The sequence below is a fragment of the Oryctolagus cuniculus genome, chromosome 1, assembly GCF_051225735.1.
Source record: "Oryctolagus cuniculus isolate XC-2025 breed Fujian yellow rabbit chromosome 1, ASM5122573v1, whole genome shotgun sequence".
Classification (NCBI taxonomy): Eukaryota; Metazoa; Chordata; class Mammalia; order Lagomorpha; family Leporidae; genus Oryctolagus; species Oryctolagus cuniculus.
Window position 1 is genome coordinate 39,482,353 of NC_142867.1, and position 5,749 is coordinate 39,488,101.

Here is a 5,749-nt window from a genome sequence, read left to right on the forward strand (position 1 = left end):
GTAACTAATAATTCCAACATTTACCTCCAGCCCCAACTTGTCCATTAAACACCAGACTCGCATATTCACCTTTCTTTAGAACATCTACATTTACATATTGGATAATAATCTCAAAATTAGCATGTCCAAAGCCTGCTTTTTTTTTTTTTTTTTTTTTTTTTGCTCCAAACCTGTTCCTTCCCCAAATTTCCCCAACTCAGTATTTGTTGGAAATACTATTTCCCTCTTAATCAGATCAAAATCACTTCAAGTTGTCCTTGACTGCTCTCTTTTACACAGGACATCAAGTCTTTATTAGTTTCCTAAGGTTGCTGTAGCAAATCACCTCAAAAATAGTGTTCTAAACAACAGAAATATTTTCTTTCATGGTTGTGGAGACCAGACATCTGAAACTAGTTTAAACTGAGCCTAAATTCAGGTGTCAGAGGCTTTAGCAGACAATCTGTTCTTTGTCTCTTCCAGCCTTTGGTAACATTCCTTGTCTTGCACACTAATCCCTGCCTCAGTGCTCTGGTTGCTTCCTCTTCTGTGTGCATATTGAAGCTCCTCTACTTCCTCTACCTCTTTCTTATCACACTTGTGAAAAGATCTAAGGCCTTGATGAATAATCCAAGATTCTCTCCCAGCCCCAGAATTCTTTTTTTTTTTTAATATATGAAGTAAAGAGAGTTTTATTTCACTCACATTCATCTAAAATTCTTAACCACATCTTTAAAGACTCTTTTTCCAAAAAAGTAACATTTTCAGGTTCCAGGGATTAGGGCCTGACATCTTTGAGTGGCCAATATTTTGCAACTACAATATCTATCAGCACATCTTGGGGGCTCTGTTTTCAGCATGTATCCAGAATCTGACTATTTCCTGCTGTTTCCACAGCCATTACATAAATCCATCACCTTTCACCTGGATTATTGCAAGACTTTTAACTAGTCCTCCTGCTACAGAGCTTGTCCTCTTAAGCTAACTGCCAATTCAACAGCCAGGGCAAGCCTCAAAAAGTGAAAACAAAGAAGGCCACTGTTTCTGCCTAAAACGTTCTAGGGCTGTCCATCTTCCCCAGAATAAGATCCAATATTCTTATTAAGATTTACAAGACTGTTTAACCTTTTCTACCTTATCAGTGTTACTTATTTGTTATTACCTCTTTACTAGGCTACACAGTGCAAGACACACTGGTTTTAGCTGTTTCTTAAATATGCCAATTCACTCCCCATTCATTTTGTTCTTCCAGAAAGGTTCCTTCTTAAGTTCTCTTCATCATTTTCTCACTTACTATACTCAACATGTTTTTTGAATATCATATTTTCATAGTGACTTTTCCTGATCACACAATTTAAAGAGCTATCATCTCCCTGTATCATTTCATTTTCTAATTTCTTATTACTTGTTTTTCCTCTTTGGAACATTTATCACCATATAATATAATATTTAATTTACTTATTGTTAATCACAAACAATACAATGTAAACACCAGTGTTGTTCCTTGCCTGGCATATAATCAGTACTCCCTTGTGTTGAAATGATCTACTTAGAAAGCACTAGCAATGTGACTGATATATAGAAAATATTTAACTATGCATTCCTGAAAACGAATAGAAATTCTTCTTTAATCTAAACCAGGGACTAAAGTATGCATATTCAGTGAAATGATACAATGAGATTCTTTCTGTTAGCTGATACTCTAACACTTGTTAATAGAACAAGAATTTTAGGCACCCCCTCATTTCTTAGTGAGATGTTGATTACCTACTCAGATCTACAATGGAAATAATTGAGAATCAATTTCAGTCAGTTCAACAAATTCCTCAATGGTAGTTCAGAGGTTGGAGAGACCAAGAAGGAGGACACTTTTGGAGATCTTCTCTATGGAGAGGTTGTTAGTCTTTAGCAAGGTTCTACTTTACCCTGTTTCATATATCCTGATTAGGTGGTCTCTTTATCTTTTATTTCAAGTCAAGTAAGATTGTTTTAAAATAATCATGCAAGGAGGTATATTCTGAAGTTTGTAGGATACAGACTTATGCTTAGAAAATTCTAAAGGCAGTAGACCATGGCTTCTTAGCATCTTAGAATAACTGTATTAAAATGTAACTTCATTTCTATCAATGTTAAGTCTGTGATATGTACATTTTGCTATTTGTTCATTTTGGACTCTACAGATGGAACAAATGTGGGGTCATTTGAGGTTTTTCTTGAAGTAAAATCTAGAGGGGTAATAGAACACTGCCTAAGCTCAAAATATCCTTTATTTCTGGTTTATATTTTGTGCTTCCACAAGGATTCATTGTATAATTTTTCATAACTTGAAACAAAAGCTTGAAACTGAATGATGTGTTGGCAAAGCAAAACAAAAGTGGTCACTGCACAATGTGGTAAATGTTATATATCTGGTTGTCATAAACTGTTAATGCCCACAGAGAGGTGGAATAACAAACACTTTTTGAGGAAGACAAATAAGATGTTCTTAACGAAGGAAGCTTTGTGGTGGCTATTAAAGAAAGAGGGAGAGTAAGAGGAGTGGCCTTTTAAGTAGAAGAAATGTTATATGGAGACTCATGGGGGTAAAAAGAGCACAGTATATTTATGGAAGGGAAATACATGTTGAAACTGGGTTAGTAGATGATGTCAAATAAAGAAGGATCCTTCAGAAAGGTTAGCGGGCAGCATATTGTATATTGAGTATTTCTGGTAATTAGATTCTAGAGTATTCATTGGTCCTATTGCATGAGCCTTATAAAGAGTTTTCTCTTTTACTCCTAATTCTTTCAAAGCCTTCGATGCTTATACAACATAAGGTTTTTTTTAATTTAATTTTATTTTTTTTTGTTTAAGACAAACTTGTAATCCTTGGGATAGAATAGTGAAATCTTTAACTCAGCTCTCTATTTCTGGTGTGGTCTCACCTCTGCCCACTGCTCCAAGCTCTTGAGGCCTACACTGTATGTATCCCTACATACTCCTGTCACAGCACTGGCCTCCTTTAATTTACTTCTGTAGGCAGTGTCACAGGCCCTTTCTCTCTTTCTTTCATTTGTTTGTTTTTATTTTTCTTTAAACATTTATTTATTTACTTTAAAGGCAAAGTTACAGAGAGGCAGAGAGAGACAGAGAGAGAGAGAGAACTCTTCCTTCTATTGGTTCACTCCCCAAATGGCTGCAATGACTGGAGCTACACTGATCTGAAGCCAGGAGCCTGGAGCTTCTTCCAGGTCTCCCACACAGGTGCAGGGGCCCAAGGACTTGGACCACTTTCCACTAATTTCCTAGGCCACAGCAGAGAGCTGAATGAAATGGAGCTTCCGGGACTCAAACCAGTGCCCACATGGGAGGCCGGCATTGCAGGCAGCAGCTTTACCCACTATGCCACAGCGCCAGCCCCAGCCCTTGTTTCTTATGACTGGAATTCACTTTCTTTGGTTGATTCCTTCTTCATGATCTCCCTGTCTATCACCCTTGACACCAGAATTTACTATGGCACTGTCTCTGTTTCTCATCAATATTATCATCTTTTCAGGATGTAACTTCTAAAAATTTCAAATGCCCATATCATATAATCTCACAGCATCATGTACAGGTCTCACAGTTTTTAAGTTCACATTGTTTGTGTGATTTCTGTTAGCTCCCGTAGGGAAATTACCATACATTTTGTGGCTTACCATTGCATTTTTAGTGCCCAGCATGAAGGTTCCAGTATCTCCAAACACAGCAGATGTTCAGTGAACACCTGTTAAATGAATTAGAGTGTTTAGTTACTTGTAAGATGAATCTAGGTAATGATTTCAGATTAAAACAAAAATTTAAAGTGATAAAAATATTGATTGATTAGGCTAATATGTCTCCAAAAATTTGACTCTGGTTTTCAGTGTTCACATTTTTAAAATTTCTGTTCTCCTTTTGCAGGAAGAAAAACATTTAACTGTTTCTGAAAAATAATTTTTACTAATCAAAATTGAATGCATTCAAAAAAAGGAATGGAGATGATCTATTGTGAAATAAAACTAAATACTACCACTCTGACTTTGAACGTTTCCAGATGTTTTAGTGTGGCATTTTTATGAAAGCTTCTTCTAAATAAGAATTGTCAAAAATATTTTGCTTTCTAGGGTATATTACACCTGAAGCATACAAAAGGAGACTGTGAATTTGCATTGACAGGTTTACTAGAGAAAATATAACATGTGCTTTGAGTAACTTAAATGTAAGAGTTTTTATTTCAAAATTTGGATGTAATGCTAAGAGTCAAGCCATCTTCACTTTATGAGGGAATGCAATCACTTTGTTACAATATATACTATTTTACAGAATTTAAGTATGTGTATGTCAGTTTCATGATGATTTTACTTCAAGCAATACAGTATCTCCTATTTATTATCCCTTCGCCAGACTTAAAAAAAGGCCCTGAAAGTTAAAAATGGGCTATGCTATATGATTCCTTATTAATGTATTCCACAAACACAATCAAATTCATTTATCAGGTTATAGTATAAATAGTGAGTAATTGAGATTCAGTTATTTAGCTAACTGGCATTCAATCTTCTAAACCCCAACTGTTGGCTGAAGCAGAGCCTCTTTAACTTGTTTTGTATACTATTCCCCTTGGAGTCCTGTGAAAATGTGGATTCTGATTCAGTTGTTCTACAGAGAAGTCAGAGATTCTGTATTTCCAACAATCCCCAAAAGCATTTACTGGGACTCAGGTGCTGCCAGTCAATGGATCCCAATTTTAATAGCAAAAGACAGCACTGAGGCCACAGGATCACACAAGCCTAGGGTACCGCATTTTTACCGGAGTTCTGAGTTCTTTTGCAAGAACTCACTGGCACTCAATTATGTGTTAGAGAGGTGAGATCATGTCCTCTTAAAGTCTCCACTGTTGTTTTCTTTTCCTTTTCATATCTGATTGTACCCTTGGCGGATAATCCTCATACTATTAATGGTACCACCATTCTCCCAGCTATAAATACTTCAGCATTGTAAGTTATCTTTAACTGCTTCTGAAGCATTTTTATAGTCCCTACATTCAATCATCTGTCAAGTCATATGACCAACTTAGCCCTGTGCCTGCCACTTCTGTCATTTACTAAGAATTTGCACTATCCTGGGCTTTCCATGCATTGTGTAATGTTAACCTTAAAATAACTGAGTTGGTTTCCCATTTCAACAATGAGGAAACTGAGGCTGAAAGCACAATCTACAATTTTCGTAAGTAATGAAGTAGGGTGGAAATCCAAGTCTGATATAGATATTACTCATAATTTGTATTATTTTCTGCTTTCCCACTCATATCTCTTCCCTAAAGTCTACATTAATCCTTTCTAGAATTTAAGTAGGTTTACAATTGCCTGCCATAACTTTAACTAGTATGTTACAGGTATATGACAAACATTATTAACCTTAAAGATACTATAGATATTTATGTCTTTGTCACTTAATCTATTTTATCTAGAAGTGCCAAAATTTTCTTATTTCTTATGACATTGCTTATTTCTGATGATATTTTTATTGCCTCCTAAATGTTTCAGTTGCATTTCAGTTCCTACACCATATGGGGTAATTTATCTTCCTTCATAAACTTTCCACTCCAGCATAATTGAAATGCAATCACATCTCAGTGCATTTCACCAGTACTGTCCTTTCCCATCTCAGTAATTAAAATCATATCAAAAAGTCAAGGTTAAAACATTAAATGCCACCTCCTTCATGAAGTATTTCTTTGCTTTTGGACGAAACACCTACCTTCTCTTCTCAA